The 18865-nt window shown below is 38.2% G+C and overlaps 1 non-coding gene across 1 annotated transcript; it reads right to left on the bottom strand.

The window, feature by feature from the left end:
* Positions 1 to 8259: 8259 nt before the first annotated feature.
* On the bottom strand, positions 8260 to 8378 carry LOC150084529 (small nucleolar RNA snoR104). The gene has a single exon (XR_016547137.1). It is a non-coding gene; the product is annotated as a small nucleolar RNA snoR104 (small nucleolar RNA).
* Positions 8379 to 18865: the final 10487 nt, after the last annotated feature.

The following is an 18865-nucleotide window of genomic DNA, read 5'->3' as shown; positions in this document are numbered from 1 at the left end:
CACACACACACACACACACACACACACACACACACACACACACACACACAGAGAGAGAGAGAGAGAGAGAGAGAGAGAGAGAGAGAGAGAGAGAGAGAGAGAGAGAACATGGTGGTGCAAACACTGCACATGAAATCATGGTCACAGGTGTTTCCAATGCAAGCTAACTGACTGACATACAATGTGTTCACTGAATTATGACCACCTATCTGTGTAAGTCCACTATTTGCATATGTAACAGCTACTGTTTGCCTAGGCTTGACTCCACTAACTGTCTGAAGGCTTCCATAGACACTGTATCATCTAATCTGTCACTGTATGAAAGGCTTGCAACCATGCTGCCCGCAAGGTTTTCCAGTGTTGGAACAGATGACAGTTGGGTGTCCACGTGCCTTGCTTCCCATTCCAAAACATCCCTCAGGTGTTTAGTTGGGTTGAGGTCAGGCAAATTTGGAGACCAATCAAGATGGGTGATATCTTCACTATGTTCCTTGAACTAGTTGTGCACAATTTGGTACCAATGACATGATGCATTCATTCTTGGGAGATCCTGTTTCTGTCTGGGGAAAAATGTGACATGGCAGGGTAGGGTGGGCATCATGCATGTGGGTCCATGCACTAGCGTTGCTTGCACTACACATGGTGTCTGTCAGTGTATTGCATCAGGTATTTGGACTCATCCAACCAGCTCACTTGTTGTCAGTCCTCCAGTGGCCAATCAGCATGTTGTTGTTTCTTTCCTCACCACTCATTGTCAACAGCATTCACTTTGAAGATAGAATTTGCTTCATTTTGTACAGCATATTCTGTCAACAATGAGTGGTGAGGAGAAAGTGTACCTTGGGTTGTCTGATGTGGAACTGTATAAATCGGAGTGTGCAGTGCATTGTCATTTTGGATAGGATATTGTTCTGACATTCCCCATAGTACTCTGTGATGTCAACTGTTGCAGAGCAATATGCTGTGAGCCTGTACAATACACTGCACTCTTTGCTCACTACAAACATTCACCTTGTGTAATCCTTTAAAGTTTTGTCAGTGGGAGGTTCTTTGACCTGTTCAACACTATTCTTTGTACACTTTATTCAAAATGGACCATGAGCAACGGACAAGAAGTGCCATTTCCAATACAGATGCACCCAGGGGCTCACATCTGGTGAGTATGGGCTTGGCACACCCACGGTCCTGAGCTGGATATCATCATTCTTCTATTTCTTGGTGATTCCCTTCTCTCTCTCTCTCTCTCTCTCTCTCTCAGAGTAACTCGGGAATTTTTTTTTTTTTTTTTTTTTTTTTTTGGCTGGTGCAGCATAAGCCTCAGGCTTCCTTGCACCATATAGCTAATAATAATAATAATGTGTGAGCTCCCACAATCGTGCTCTTTTGAAACTTTGATATCTTTACTAAGTCCCATAACTGCTACTTTATCACTTTTATTCGCAAAACCAGATGCAAATTATCGCTGCTTTAGCATAGGAAGCTTTAACTTTTCATACTGCGATCTATGTGACAATCCATTATGGATGGGGTGGTCACAATTTAATGATCACTGAGTGTATATAGTAACTTAAAAAAAAAAACATCCACAAAGAGCCTTCTACCAGCCTGTAATAGAAACACATTAATACTGATAAGCCCATATCAATATTGTCAATAAATATTAAAAACAATAAGGGTTTTAGGGTTGAATTTGAAAGTGTCTGCAATTCTGCCCAGACACGATAGGAGGGAGTATATGATGAGAGCCTTGTCGATCAATTCGGCCCTGGAAAGATTGTGCAAAGCTCAAGGGGTAGAATAATTATTAACAGCCTGGACTGTACTTGTTAACAGGAGAGACTGCTTCTACAGGGATGGGATACACTTAAATAGAAAGGGTGCAAGAATATTTGCTGGTGCTATCGAGGTAGTGTTAGGTGGGTCGGAAAACTGCTAGCTTGGAGGGAGACAAAGACTAATAGATTAACAGTAGCCACTGGCAGAGGTGAAAGAGATTCTTGCACTGCTTCTATTGGAATGAACAGAAGCCTGAAAAACAAGATGCAGGATATTTCAGAGACTACTGGGAGTCATTGCGGTACAAGTAAACACATGGGTTGTGTTAGGGTAACTAAGTATAGAAACAGATGCATGTATACTTGCGTATACACCAATGCTAGGAGTTTAGTAAATAAATTTGATGAATTTGAGGTATTGCTCAAAACATCAAAGGCAGATATTGTTGGGATATCAGAGACGTGGTGTCACACAGATATAAGGAATGCAGAACTGGAATTTGGGGAGTACAACGTCTACAGAAAGGATAGACAGGATAGGAAGGGAGGAGGGGTTATGCTATTAGTTAAGAAACACATAAAATCCAAGGAAGTGAAGCCAGTCGACATTGCTGAACAGTGCAGTGTCGAGTCCGTTTGGTGTGACATAAGCATTGGGAGATCAAAATTGAGAGTAGGAGTGTGCTATAGGCCTAATGACTCTGATCAGTATAATAAGAAACTGTACAGGGAAATAGAGTGGGCCAGTAAATCAGAGAGTCTTATAATGGGGGATTTTATTTTCCCAGATATTCACTGGAATTTGGGGGCTGGTCACTCACACACTAGCAAGGCTTTTGTGGATTTATTGGATGATTGTTTTCTACATCAGCATGTTCGGGAGGCAACTAGAGGGAGTAATACTCTTGATTTGATTATCAGTAGTGATTCTTCATGCATTAAGAATCTACAGATAAATGAAACACTAGGTGGAAGTGATCAGTGTGCTGAAGTTGGATTTACACAGAGGTAACTACCATTAGGGGGGTAAAGGGAAGGGTTATTGCTTTCGGAAAGGCGACTACGATGGACTGAGACAGTATTTAAATTCTATACAGTGGGACCAACTGATGATGTTACCAACAGCAAATTCAAGATGGGAAGTATTCAAAGAACTTATCTTGGAAGCTACTAGGCTTTACATACCAACTAAGAAATATTGTTCAAGGTTTAGGCATAAATGGATGTCAGATGAACTAATGAGACATATGGCAGAGAACAAAAATGCATGAAGGCAGATTACGAGAAATCTTTGGCAAGGGATGCAAAGAAAAACAGCAAAGAGTTCTTTACTTATGTAAACTCTAGAAGGAAGGGGACGAATCAGATTGGTCCACTTGATATCGATGGGTCAACTGTTAATGATCCTGCTCAGGTAGCTAACAAACTAAATGAATATTTTGCATCGACATTCGCACACGAGGAGTTCTTCAGTGAGGGGAATGCCAGAGGTGTATTCAACTCTGGCAGTAAGGCTAGAGAATCTTGTAATAACTGAGAGTAAAGTGGAGGAGAAATTGTTGAAGATAAAGACAAGAAAGGCACCTGGGGTGGATGAGATCCATCCAGTTATATTAAAGGAGGCAGCAAAGGAAGTAAGCAAACTGTTAGCCATAATTATGAGAGCTTCCTTGGACTCAGGGGAGGTACCCATAGACTGGAAATGTGCAAATGTGACCCCAATTCACAAAGGAGGATCAAAGGCCGACACTAGTAATTATAGACCTGTGAGTTTAACTTCTGTTCCAGGAAAATTAATGGAGGTACTGGTTAAAGGAGCACTGCAGGATCATCTAGACAAGACTTCAGTTATAGCTCGGACACAGCATGGTTTTGTTAAGGGGAAGTCTTGCCTGACCAACTTGATTGGATACTATGATGCAGTCACAAAAGAACTGGATGCAGGGAATAACTTTGATATTATATACTTGTATCTTAGAAAGGCTTTTGATACTGTTGCACATGGATGACTGCTGCAAAAATTGGAGCAATGTGGCATTGGAAGCAAATTGCTGCTATGGATAAAGGGGTGGTTGAGGGGGAGAAGACAGAGTGGTAATCAATGGACACTGCTTATCGTGGACTAATGTTATCAGTGGAGTCCCTCAGTGTTCAGTGTTGGGTCCATTATTGTTTTCTGTATTTATAAATGATATTGATGACGGTATATCAAGCTTAATGTCCAAGTTTGCAGATAATACAAAGGTTGGCAGGGTTGTTAAGGACACTCCTGACAGTATGCTGTTACAACAGGGTCTGGAAAGGTTGAGCAGATGGGCTGAGAGGTGGCAAATGAAGCTTAACATTGACAAATGTAAAGTACTACATATGGGAAACAGCAACCCCAGAGCAACGTATCAATTCTGTGGTACTACACTGACAGTGGTAGAGAATGAAAGGGACCTGGGGGTGGTTTTGCAGGCAGATATGAAGTTCTCTGAGCAGTGCAGACGGGCTGCAAGAGTAGCTCATGGTGTATTGTTAATGATATATAGGAATTTTTCTAGCAGGGATAAGGAGGTGATTATTCTCTTGTATAAGGCAATGGTCAGGCCACACCTAGAGTACAGTATGCAGGTCTGGAGGCCTCATTTCAAGAAGGATGTAGAGCTGCTGGAACGAGTACAGAGAAGGGCAACAAGATTAGTGAATAGAACAAAGGGGTGCTCTTACGAAGGAAGGCTTAAGTTTTGCAAATTACAGTGTCTGGAGACTAGGCACCAGCAAGGTGATCTGATAGAGGTATAGAAAGCCTTGAATGGTTTGAGCATGCTCAATGCTGATGGGATTCTTCCTGAGAGGGCATAAATTCAAATTGAGGAAAGACAGATGTAGGATAGACGTGTGGAAATTTGCCTTTAGCCAGCAGATGGTTGGTTGGTGGAACAGACTTCCATCCCTTGTCGTGGAAGTTGATAGCCTAAATAAGTTTAAGGCTCAGCTGGACAGGTATTTTGAACGAACAGAGGGGTGAAGTGGAAGTGGTTTTTTTTTTTTTTTTGGCTGATGTTGCATAAGCTTGTTTTCTTGCATCAGATGCCTCTACTAATGCTAATGCTAATAAGGGACCCAACACTGAACCCTGATGGATCGGAATGATAACATTAATGGATGAAGAACAGTTCCTTTTTAGAGAAGACCATTAACAACCACCTCTCTCTCCTGCTTCTCAACAATCCTTTCATCCATAGCAGTAACCTACCTTTAATGGCTCCACTGCTCCAGTTTATCCATTTGATTATTATGCACAATTATATGCAGATGAACTGAGCTGCATAACAACCATGAACAATAATCTGTATAATAACTAGTCTAATGTTAAAAACATTAGAGAATGCCAAGAATATGATGTCAAAATTATTTTTTTTGTACACAGTTCCTTTGACTAATTCTTAGTGGCTAACTAGATTGATCAGACAATAGCTCCCCTTAACAAATAAATTCATTTCTGTCAAGATGACACTCATTAAATGATGCAAAAAAGCAAGCTTATAAAACATCACCCAAAAAAAAAAACTCCTACATCACTCATCCATCTCCTCCAATAATTTGTTTAGTTTTCCCCTAGAATTTATTAAAACTACTCACTTTCACAACAACAGATGAAAGTGTTCAAACAGTCAGCCCCTTACTGGCTAAAGGCAAACTTCTGTACATCCATTGTGTAGCCATTTTACCTCAATTTGAATTTGTCCCTTCATGTGTGTAATATGAGCAAGAGGAAGAATACCATAAGTATTGAGCCTACTAAATCCATTCAAAGCCTTAAATACCTCAATCTGATCATCTTAAAGATGCCTAGTCTCCAGATGCTGCAATTTGCAGTACTGAAGTCTTTCTTGGTGAGACCACCCTTTTGTTTCCAACATCAGTCTTGTTGCTATTTTCTGCACCAGTTCCAGCAGATCTAAATCCTTCTAAAAATGAGGCCTACGGACCTGTATTCAGTACTCAAGATGTGGCCAAAGCACTGCCTTGTACAATGGGGTAATCACCTTCTTATCCTTGCTGGAAAAAATCCTGTAAATCATTGATAGAACCCCATGAACTGCCCTGTTCAGAGAACTTCATATCTGACTGCACAGTTAATCCTAGGTCTTTTTCATTTTTTACTACACAGAGTATAGTATTTGCATTTGTGAATATTAAACTTCAAATGCCTTTTCTCAGATCATCTGCCTAATTTTTTTTGATCTTGTTGCAGTAGGCTACCTTTATTACTCTCATTAACTACCCTGCGAACCTTTATATTATCTGCAAACTTAGACATACACCTTCATTAATAAATACAGAAAACAACAGTGAGCCAAACAGTGATATAAATATTTTTTCTTCAACTGCTTACTTCATTATTTTCCCTGACACAGTCATAGGCTTACATGTCTCTAATTTCATCTTTTGAAAATAGGAGAGACATCTACACATATTCAGCCTATAGGGACATCCCCTGAATCCAAGGGTGCTCCCATAATTATTTATGGTTAAAGGTTGGGTTAATTTACCTTACTTCTGCTATTTATTTTATATATTTGGATAGATTCCATTGACAATTTTTCTACCAGATTCCTTCAGTTATAACAAAAATTATTCAACTCTCAATTAAAATTGGGTATACTTCTAGTATCCCCATCTCTGAAATCTTCTTCATATGTGAATGTAGATGCAGAGTTATATCATTCATATCCAGTGGGCTGATGTTTGTCTCCTATGTAGTGTTATCATAAGTAAAAAAATTCTCTGCTACTCTCTTAATGTTCTCACAGCTACCAAATTTTACTTTAAAAAAACTGGAGTACAGGCATAGTAAGCAGGAGGAAAATAGGAAGATGTTTTTGGGCCAAAGCTGCAAAAACTTCTTATTTTCCCAAAAACCTCTTCCTCCTAAGTAGGGGGTTTTTGGGCCAAAATGGTTGAAAAACAGTGTGTGTATTTTTAAAGCAGGAGTGCTTCCCAAAAAAAGGAGATTTTTCTGCAAAAGCACGAGTTTTTTAGGGTCCACACTGCAGTAGAAATTAAATTTCACTAACAAAATACATTTTATATTAAAATACAGCAATAGGATTGTTTATTAGTACATAATATTTTAAAACATTAGCTTTAAACTAACATTAACTAACATTTTTCTGCCTGTGGATTTTTAAAAATAAAAAAAATAATATATTTTCTGTTTGTACTCCAGAATAACCACACAGTCAGAGGAGTTCAGAAGACAGAGAATGCAAGAAACAGCACCATATTTAGTAGTCCTGTGGACATGGATCACAGTCACTCAAAGCATGTATATATATACTTGTGCACCTTTACCACTTGGCTATGGAACTTTGGAATTGTATTAAACATCAAATGTTTCAGATTGCTTCAAGAAACATACTATTGCAGATTTTGCCCTCTTCAGATATGTTGTAAAAGTTTTATTCATAACAATGCCCTGTTTGCTAGATTTGGCTGTTGGGAACATTTCCAAAGGTTCATCAGAAAGAGAAAAGCTGAACTCAGTTTCTGTTTTTTTAATCTGGCTGAATATTCTCATGCACTCAAATTGACATTAGGACTTGTTAAAATGCCAAGCATTATTTGGGATAAAGTTTACATAATTCATTATACCCCAAGCTTCTTTGTACACTTGTGAATTCCCCAACCAAGGATCACTATTAAAGTTAGGCCTGGGTTCACTGTTTAGACCTGCAGTGCAGTAACTGAAACCAAACCCAACCCACAAAAAATAATAATAAAATAAAAAATGATGTACTGTATTAATAAAATTTGTATTAATTTTTTACATGCCAATAATAACAGTAGTTAGCTTCAAATTAAAATAAGTCAATCAATAATGTTAATATCTGATTGTGTATAATAGAAAAACCCTAAAAATACAATCGAACAGCTTTAAAAAAATTGAAACATATTCATAATATAATTAACTTTTTTACAAGCTTTTGGTTAAATTGCTGTGAAGAAATTGCTAAAGTAGGATGTCTACTTTTTCGTGCCTGGCAACACAATATTGAGAAAGAGAGAACAGTTTTAAATCTAGAAATCTAATTCTACCTTTTAAAGCAAATGTATGCAATTTATAAAGATAGAGTAGTGTTGCATGTAATTCAGTTTAACCAATAAAAATATTAATACTGCATTTTACAATTGACTTGTATCCAAATCTCTAGGTTCATTTTTTGCCTACACCAATGCTTGAAACAGTTGTAAAGCAGGTATTAATCAGTAAAAAATAGATTTTGAACAGGCAGAATAAAAAATTTGCTTCTTGTCCAAATAGTAGTTGAACATTCCAGTCTCTTGCCAAAGCTATTGGCCACTATTTTTGCCCATCTCTATTTCTACCTCCATCAAAACCAGATGGATCTATTCCCACTTCAACCAAAGATAAAGCTGATCTGCCAGCATCCTATTTTCTTCCAACTTGTATATTGATGAGTTTGGTATGGAGGCATTAACATTCCCATTCAATGCCTCCTGTGGTCTTCATTAAGACCACAGGAGGCATTAACAAATATATTTTTTTAAAGCTTTTATCAGATATCAACTTAACAAATTAAGTTGATATCTGATAAAAGGACGTTAGAAATGGATTTGAACAAGCTTGATGCAAAGAAAGAAAGCTCTACGTCCTGATGGCATTTCTCTACTTATTCTCAAAACCTGTGCCTCTGAACTAACTCCTGTTTTGTGTTGCCTTTTTCACTTTATTCCAAAATTTTCCTATCTGCTTAGAAATTGGCACATCTGGCCAGTTCCTAAAAAGGGTGACAAATCCTTTGCATTCAATTATCAATTATTTGAACAGTTTCTCCCATTGAGCTTACTTCTATTCTTTCTAAAGTAATGGAGAAATCATTAACCACCAACTTTTAAACTATCTAGAAACATTCCATTTGATCAATGATTATCAATACAAATTCCATTGTCAATCCACTGGTGATATTTTGGCTTACGTTACTATAAGTGACCAAAACGTACGTTACCATAAATGCTAGTCAAGATATCAAAAGTGGATATTGTTACAATATCAGAGATGTGGTGCCACATGGATATAAGCAGTGCAGAATTGGAATTTGGGGAGTACATGTATACAGGAAGGGAGGGGGTTATGCTGTTAGTTAAGAAACCCATAAAATCTATGGGAGTGCATCCAATTGACATTGGTGCACAGTGCAATGTTCAGTCAATGTGGTGTGATATAAGCACTGGGAATGGGGAAAATGAGAGTAGGTGTGTGTTATAGGCCTAATGTATCTGATGAGTATAATGAGCAATTGTGAGAAATTGAGTGGGCCAGTAAATCAGAATGTCTTATAATGGGGGATTTTAACTTTCCAGATATTGACTGGAACTTGTGGGTTGGTCACTCACATACTAGCAAGACTTTTATGGATTTATCGGATAACTGTTTTCTTCAGCAACATGTTCAAGAGGCAATCGGAAGGAGTAATACTCTTGATCTGGTTATCAGCAGTGATTCTTCATGCTTTAAGAATCTGTAGATAAAGAAACCACTAGGTAGCAGTGATCACAGTATACTGATGTGGGATTTACTTAAAGATGTAACTACCATCAGGGTTAGGGGAAAGGTTTTTTTTTTTTTTTTCATAAAGGTGACTACAGTGGTCACAGTGTTTTAAAATTCTATACAGTGGGATCAACTGATAATGTTGCCGATGGTGAATACTAAATGGGAGGCTCACAGGGACTTAATCTTTGAGAGTACAAGGCTTTTCATTCCAACTAAGAAATACTGTTCAAAGTTTAAGCCTAAATGGATATCAGATGAATTAATGTGGCTCGTGGCATAGAAGAAAAATGCATCGGATACATATAAATTATATTGTCAGGTGACACAGAAGCCTATGGCAGATATAAGCTAGTCTGTAATCAAGTCACAATGGAGGTTAGGCAGGTGAATGCAGATCACGAGAAATCTTTGGCAAAGGATTCAAAGAAATATAGCAAAGAGTTCTCTACTTATGTACACTCTAGAAGGAAAGGGATGAATCAGATTGGTCCACTTAACATAGATGGTTTGACTATTGATGATCATGCTCAGGTCACTGATAAACTGAATGAGTATTTTGCATCTACATTCACGCATGAGGAGTTATTCGAGGAGAGGAATGCCAGAAGTTTATCAAACTCTAACAGGGAGCTAAGAGATTTTGTAATGACTGAGAGGAAAGTGGAGGAGAAATTGTTCAAGTTAAACATAAGGGAGGCACCTGGGGTGGATGGGATCTATCCAGTTATATTAAAGAGGCAGCAAAGAAGTAAGCAAACCCTTAGCCATAATTATGAAAGCTTCCTTAGACTCAGGGAAGAATCCCATGGACTGGAGTTGTGCACGTGTCCCCAATTCACAAACTGGATCAACCGGTGACACGGTTAATTACAGACCTCTTAGTCTAACTTCTGTTCCAGGGAAAATAATGGAGTCACTGATTAAGGAAACGATGCAGGATCATCTAGACAAGACTGAAGTTATAATTCAGACACAGTATGGGTTTGTTAAGGGGAAGTCTTGTCTGACAAATTTGATTGGATACTATGATATGGTCGCAAAGGAATTGGATGAAAGAATAATTCTGATATCATATACGTAGATTTTATGAAAGCTATTGATACTGTGGCACACAGAAGACTACTGTATAAATTGGAGCAGTATGGCATTAAGGGCAAATTGCTACAATGGATAAAAAGATGGCTGATGGGAAAAGAGAGAGAGTGGTTATCAATGGACACTGCTCTTCATGGACTAATGTTATTGGTGGAGTCCTACAGGGTTCGGTGTTGGGCTCATTGTTGTTTTCGGTATGTTCGTCCACAAACTTAGACATTTTGTTAATGTCTAAGTTTGTGGACGATACGAAGGTTGGCATGGTTGTTAATGACAGTAATAATAGTACGCTACTGCAACAGGATCTGGAAAAGTTGAGCAGATGGAATGAGAGGTGGCAACTGAAGTTTAACGTTGACAAATGTAAAGTACTGCTTATGGGTAACAGTAAACTCAGAGTACCATATCAACTAGGTGGTACTACACTGAGAGTAGTGGAGAATGAAAAGGACCTGGTGGTAATTGTGCAGTCAGATATGAAGTTTTCTGAGCGGTGAAAAAAAGCTGCAAGAGTAGCCTTTCTGCACCGCTTGTATAAGATAATAGTCAGGCCACACCTTGAGTACTGTATACAGGTCTGGAGGCTTCATTTTAGGAAAGATGTAGAGCTGCTGGAACGAGTACAGAGAAGAGCAACGAGATTGGTGAGTGGAACAAAGGGTTGGTGTTACCAAGAAAGGCTTCTGGAGACTAGGTACCTGTGAGGTAATCTAATTGAGGTGTAAAGGCCTTTGAATTGATTGAGCAAGCTCAATGCTAATGGGATTCTTCCTCTTGCTCAGATTACTCACCTGAGGGGGCATAAATTCAAATTGAGAAAAGACAATTGTAGAATAGATGTGTGGAAATTAGCCTTTAGCCAGCACGTGGTTGACAGTTTGAACAAAAACTTTCATCTGTTGTAGTGGAGGTCGGTAACTTAAATAAGTTCAAGGCAGAACTAGACAAACATTTGGAGTGAATTTGAAGGTGTTTTTTTTTTTTTTTTTGGCTGATGCTATATAAGCTTGCTACTATTCTGTTGAGAAATTCAATTGAAGTTTGGTGAAACTCAAGCAGTTGCTCTTGATAAATAAGCTTCCATCTTATGGTTTGCCAACTGTTTTTTGTAATTGGGTATCCATTTTTTTCCTGGCTACTCACTGCAGGTGATGGAAGACTGTCTTCTAACTTCTCCACTAATGCTGGTGTTCCCCCAAGGTGTAGTTCTTTCTCCCACTCTTTTCCTCTTATATGTTAATGATCTTCTTTCAGTGCCCAGAAATCCTATCCATAGTTTTGCTGGTGATAGCACATTACTTTCCACCTTCCAGTTTGAGAAACCTTGCCCTGTTCAATCAGCTTCATCTTCTTGAAAATCTGCTACCAATTCCTTAAATGCCGATCTTAAGATAATTCTCCAGTGTTGCAAAGACAACTTAGTTGATTTCAACCCTTCTAAAACTCAGTCCTGTCTTATATCTCGCAAAAAGGATTCTTCTGCTCCTGTGCTCATCTTTAGTGACACTCCGATTTTTAGGCAAGATGATATATCTATTTTGGGGATTACCCTGACTTCTAATCTCTCTTGGCACAAGCACATTACAAATATAGCTTCCTCTGCATCTAAAAAACTTGGTTTTCTCTTTCGCTCTCGGTGTTAATTTTCTTTCAAACAGCTGTTTACTCTGTACAAATTGCAAATCCACCCTACCATGGAATATTGTTCCCACATCTGGGGCAGTGCCCCCAAAACCTCTCTCAGGCTTTTAGATTCCATTCAGAAGAGGGCAGTTAGGTTAATTAATGCCTCATCTCTAACAGAGTCTGTCCACTCTCTGTCTCATTCATGTTCTGTTTCTGCCACATGTCTTTTGTATCGATGGCTATTTCCATGGCCACTGTTCTTCTGAATTGGTTTCTATAATTCCCACTCTCTCTTTTAAAGCAGTCTGAAAGCGTGATGCAACCAGCCAACATATCCTTTTACTGTCCAACTTCAAACTCACAGAACCAACTTTTCTTCTTCCTCATTTATTCATTCAACTTCTGTTTTCTGGAACAACATTCCTTCATACGTATTTCCTGAAAATTACAATCTACAAAAGTTCAAATCTAATGTCAACAAATATCTTCTTTCATCTTCTCAACCTTCAACCCATGCACGATACTAAGTACTATAAGTTCAAAAAAAAAAAAGAAAAAAAAAGTACCTATACATAACAATGATCCTTGAGAATGGAAAAAAAAAAAAAAAAAAAGTATGGAAAACATTTATTTAAAAAAGGTTGTTTAGGCATGGGTAATGCACTTCCATCATTTCTACTACCCAGGTAATATTAATGCATTGTTTATTCATATCTCATATTGTGAATGAACCTTCAGAAGGAGTAGCCGAGATATTGCACTGCTTTGAATAAGTAACTTCATCAGACTAATGTTACTTATTCTCGGCAGATACCACCACCCAGAAGGCACTGTTCGAAGCTTGTTGGCTTATTCATCGGTGGGCAGGCAGGTACCCTGTTGTTGCAATAGTGACAACCCAGTTATGAAGTATAACTCCATAATATGAGAGATGCTTGATGGTGTGCATGGTTTAATCTTAAACTATTTCTTGACTAAACGTCAAAAAATAGTTCTGACATCATATACTTAAATTTAAGAAAGCTTCTGCATGAAAAACTATATACAATTTGTAAAATCAGAGCAGTGTTCCATTATGGACAATTTCTGCTATGGATAAAGGGTTGGTTCAGTGGCAAAAAACAGAGGGTGATTATTAATGGGCACATTTGTGACATTCATTACAGTTCAGTGCTGGGCCTTTTATTGTTTTCAATATTTATTAACTACACTGAAGAAGGCACATGAAGCTTATTTTGCAAGTTTGCAGATGGATCAAAAGTTAGCAGGGCAGTTAATAACAGGAATCAAGGCATATTACTGAAGCAAGAACTATAAAAATTATAGTAGTAGCCTGTCTGCATTACTCTGAGGACTTTATGTCAGACTATACAATTTACCCTAGGTCTCTTGTTTCTTTTTTGCCTTGAGTTTAATCCCACAATAACATACAAACTCAGTGGTACTAAACTCAAGGCAACAAAGAAACAAGAGACTTAAGGTAAACTGTATAATCTGACATAAAGTCCTCAGAGTAATTCAGACAGGCTACTAGGCCAGCTCATGTAGTTCTCTCAACAATATATTGGAATTGGATGTGCAATTTACTGGAAAGGATGGACAAGCAATGTGGAAATTTTTTGGCTAATGCTCTATAAGCTTGCTTTCTTGCATCATTTTCTACTACTAATACCTTATAGCTGATGCTATAATGTTGCATCTTGAGACTGCATACAGGTCTGGAAGCTTCATTTAAAGAAGGATGCGTATTTCTTGGAAAAGATGTAGAGAAGAACAACTGAATTGGTCAAGGATACAAAAGGCTGTTCCTATCATGAATGACTTCGGTTCTGAAAATTGCAGCACTTGGAAATTAGGCATGTGTGAAGAGATCCGATTAGTGTTTAAGGCTTTGAATGGATTGAATAAACTAAATTCTTGACAGCATTGTTAGTCTTTCTTGGGAAACACAGAAATGGGACATAAAATTGTTGGAATAAATTTCCATCTGGTGTTGTAGAAGCATACATTGTGAATAAATTCAAGGAAGCATTAGACAAAAAAATAATATAGGATGGATAGATAAGGTGGGTAATTTTTTTTCAGCTGATGCTGTACAGGCTTACTTTCTTGCATAATTATCTGCAATTAATAATAATAACACTAATTGAATTAAGAGTGTCGAGAAATTAGGCACCAACTCAGTGTTCTGATGGGCATTCATAATAGTTTGAAGAATCAGGTAGACACCCAGGGTCCTGGGCTGGATATCATCATTCTTCTTTTTCTTGGTGATTCAATTTCTCTCTCTCTCTCTCTCTCTCTCTCTGGGTAATTTGGAAATTTTTTTGGCTGGTGCAGCATAAGCCTCAGGCTTCCTTGTACCATATGGCTAATAATAATAATAATATCCCTCAAAGGTATTAAAGTGGAGGACCCATCAAGCTCTCAGCTGCCCAACTCAATGCCAGAGCTCACTCTTGTGCATCAGACAACACAACGGCAGTCTTCAAGGCAAAATACGCTGGTCTGACAGGTGCTAGTTATTATCAGCAGCTCTACTGTCAGGGAGACAGGTATTATGTTGTGCAAAGAGGATAGGTGGAATAAGACCAGGATATGTCTGCCAGTGACAAAAGTTGATGATGTAGAGCAGATATCATCTTTTAAGGCCACAAAGGGTGATATTGTTGTACACGTTGGCACTAATGACACTAACAGCAGGAGATCTGCAAATTTACTTAATAAGTACAGGTCAATGTTGAAAAAAAAAAAAAAAAGTCGCAAGTTAGAGTTAAATTTGAAAGTGTCTACAATTCTGCCCGGACACAATAGGAGGGAGTATATGGTGACAGCCTTGTCGATTAATTCAGCCCTGGAGAGATTGTGCAAGGCTTGTGGTGTAGAATTTTTTTTTTAAAGCGTGGCCTGTGCTTGTTAACAGTATAAACTGCTTCTACAGAGATGGGATACACTTAAAAAGAAAGGGTGCAAGAATATTTGCTGATGCTATCAAGGCAGTGTTAGGTGGGTTGGAAAACTGCTACCTTGGGAGGATTCACAGCTAAAAGTTTCACAGTAACTGCAGGCAGAGGTTAAAGTGATTCTTGCACTGCTTCTATTAGAATGAGCAGCAGCCTGGAAAGCAAGGTGCTGGGTTCAAGGACTGGTGGGAATCATCATCATGGAACAAGTAAATACTTGGGCTGTGTATGGTAACTAAGAATAGGAACAGATGCATGTATACTTGCATGTACACCAATGCACGGAGTATAGTAAATAAATTTGAAATAGTGCAAGGAAACCTGAAGCTTATGCTGCACCAGACAAAAAAAAATTCCTGAGTTACCCTGAGAGAGAGAAATAGAAAAGAATTGGCAAGAGAGAGAGCAAGAGTCAGAAGTAGAAAAGAATCGCCAAGAGAGAGAGCAAGAATCAGAAGTAGAAAAGAATCGCCAAGAGAGAGAAGAATGATGATATCCAGCTCAGGACCCTGGGTGTACCAAGCCCATACTCACCAGATGTGATCCCCTGGGGTACTGTATATTCAATAAAATATTTTTTTGTTAAAAGCTGATTTTAAAACAAACATCATGTCATCTGGAAAGCATAAGTTAATTCAGTAGATTTCTTTGTTTTTATTTTCAGAACACCAAGAGAAATTGTTTTGTTATGAATTTATTTTTTAAAGAGATAGTTTATTATATCAGATATGAAGTTCTCTGAGTAGTGCAGATGGGCTGCCTAAGCAGGTCATGGAGTTTTGTCAATGATATATAGAAATTTTGCTAGACAAGGAGGTGATTATCTCTTTGTATAAGGCAATGGTCAGGCCACACCTTGAGTACTGCGTACAGGTCTGGAGGCCTCATTTTAGGAAGGATGCATAGTTTCTAGAACGAGTACAAAGGCAACAAGATTGGTGAGAGAAATAAAGGGGTTCTCTTACCAAGAGAGGCTTAGATTCCGCAAGTTGTAGTATCTGGAGACTAGGCACCTGCGAGGTGATCTGATTGAGGTTTGTTTGGGAATGTTTTAGGTGCATGGCCGTCTATGGCCATAGTGCACCATTTTATTGAGCTGTATAAGGCCTTGAATGGTTTGAGCAGGCTCAGTGCTCATGGGATGCTTCTGCTTGCTCAGATTAAGAACCTGAGGGGGCATAAATTCAAATTGAGGAAAGAGTTGTAGAATAGATATGCGGAAGTTTGCTTTTAGCCAGCGGGTAGTTGATTGCTGGAACAGACTTCCATCTGTTGTTGTGGAAGTTGATAGCTTAAATAAATTTAAGGCTGAACTAGACGAACATTTGGAGTAACTGGATGGGTGAAATGGGAAGGGTTTTTTTTTTTTTTTTTTGGCTGATGCTGTATAAGCTTGCTTTCTTGCATCATATGCCTCAACTAATGCCAATGCACTTTTTTCATTATTAATATTTTCCAACACTGTTTTATTCCTATTTTATTAGTATTTTTTTATAATTAAGTACTGAGGTCCTGATATTCTTTAAAATTTGAATAACTACTAATTTTTTTTTTTGTATTTCATATATTTTGTTTAGTTGGAATTACAAGTGACTTAATATGCTAAAAATTTTCTTAGGGCCAGCCATAAATGTAATGCTTCTCTTGGTATACTATATACTTGTCTTACTTCAAATAAATAACGCTTCTCTAGTAGAGAAGACTACTGTGATATTTTGGTGATATTTTGGCTTACGTTACTATAAGTGACCAAAACGTACGTTACCATAAATGCTAGTCAAGATATCAAAAGTGGATATTGTTACAATATCAGAGATGTGGTGCCACATGGATATAAGCAGTGCAGAATTGGAATTTGGGGAGTACATGTATACAGGAAGGGAGGGGGTTATGCTGTTAGTTAAGAAACCCATAAAATCTATGGGAGTGCATCCAATTGACATTGGTGCACAGTGCAATGTTCAGTCAATGTGGTGTGATATAAGCACTGGGAATGGGGAAAATGAGAGTAGGTGTGTGTTATAGGCCTAATGTATCTGATGAGTATAATGAGCAATTGTGAGAAATTGAGTGGGCCAGTAAATCAGAATGTCTTATAATGGGGGATTTTAACTTTCCAGATATTGACTGGAACTTGTGGGTTGGTCACTCACATACTAGCAAGACTTTTATGGATTTATCGGATAACTGTTTTCTTCAGCAACATGTTCAAGAGGCAATCGGAAGGAGTAATACTCTTGATCTGGTTATCAGCAGTGATTCTTCATGCTTTAAGAATCTGTAGATAAAGAAACCACTAGGTAGCAGTGATCACAGTATACTGATGTGGGATTTACTTAAAGATGTAACTACCATCAGGGTTAGGGGAAAGGTTTTTTTTTTTTTTCATAAAGGTGACTACAGTGGTCACAGTGTTTTAAAATTCTATACAGTGGGATCAACTGATAATGTTGCCGATGGTGAATACTAAATGGGAGGCTCACAGGGACTTAATCTTGGAGAGTACAAGGCTTTTCATTCCAACTAAGAAATACTGTTCAAAGTTTAAGCCTAAATGGATATCAGATGAATTAATGTGGCTCGTGGCATAGAAGAAAAATGCATCGGATACATATAAATTATATTGTCAGGTGACACAGAAGCCTATGGCAGATATAAGCTAGTCTGTAATCAAGTCACAATGGAGGTTAGGCAGGTGAATGCAGATCACGAGAAATCTTTGGCAAAGGATTCAAAGAAATATAGCAAAGAGTTCTCTACTTATGTACACTCTAGAAGGAAAGGGATGAATCAGATTGGTCCACTTAACATAGATGGTTTGACTATTGATGATCATGCTCAGGTCACTGATAAACTGAATGAGTATTTTGCATCTACATTCACGCATGAGGAGTTATTCGAGGAGAGGAATGCCAGAAGTTTATCAAACTCTAACAGGGAGCTAAGAGATTTTGTAATGACTGAGAGGAAAGTGGAGGAGAAATTGTTCAAGTTAAACATAAGGGAGGCACCTGGGGTGGATGGGATCTATCCAGTTATATTAAAGAGGCAGCAAAGAAGTAAGCAAACCCTTAGCCATAATTATGAAAGCTTCCTTAGACTCAGGGAAGAATCCCATGGACTGGAGTTGTGCACGTGTCCCCAATTCACAAACTGGATCAACCGGTGACACGGTTAATTACAGACCTCTTAGTCTAACTTCTGTTCCAGGGAAAATAATGGAGTCACTGATTAAGGAAACGATGCAGGATCATCTAGACAAGACTGAAGTTATAATTCAGACACAGTATGGGTTTGTTAAGGGGAAGTCTTGTCTGACAAATTTGATTGGATACTATGATATGGTCGCAAAGGAATTGGATGAAAGAATAATTCTGATATCATATACGTAGATTTTATGAAAGCTATTGATACTGTGGCACACAGAAGACTACTGTATAAATTGGAGCAGTATGGCATTAAGGGCAAATTGCTACAATGGATAAAAAGATGGCTGATGGGAAAAGAGAGAGAGTGGTTATCAATGGACACTGCTCTTCATGGACTAATGTTATTGGTGGAGTCCTACAGGGTTCGGTGTTGGGCTCATTGTTGTTTTCGGTATGTTCGTCCACAAACTTAGACATTTTGTTAATGTCTAAGTTTGTGGACGATACGAAGGTTGGCATGGTTGTTAATGACAGTAATAATAGTACGCTACTGCAACAGGATCTGGAAAAGTTGAGCAGATGGAATGAGAGGTGGCAACTGAAGTTTAACGTTGACAAATGTAAAGTACTGCTTATGGGTAACAGTAAACTCAGAGTACCATATCAACTAGGTGGTACTACACTGAGAGT

Source organism: Mastigoproctus giganteus, chromosome 6 (genome assembly GCF_048544385.1).
Source record: "Mastigoproctus giganteus isolate SK-2022 chromosome 6, ASM4854438v1, whole genome shotgun sequence".
Taxonomy (NCBI): Eukaryota; Metazoa; Arthropoda; class Arachnida; order Uropygi; family Thelyphonidae; genus Mastigoproctus; species Mastigoproctus giganteus.
The sequence above is the reverse complement of the archived record's forward strand: the minus strand, read 5'-3'. Positions and strand labels throughout refer to the sequence as shown.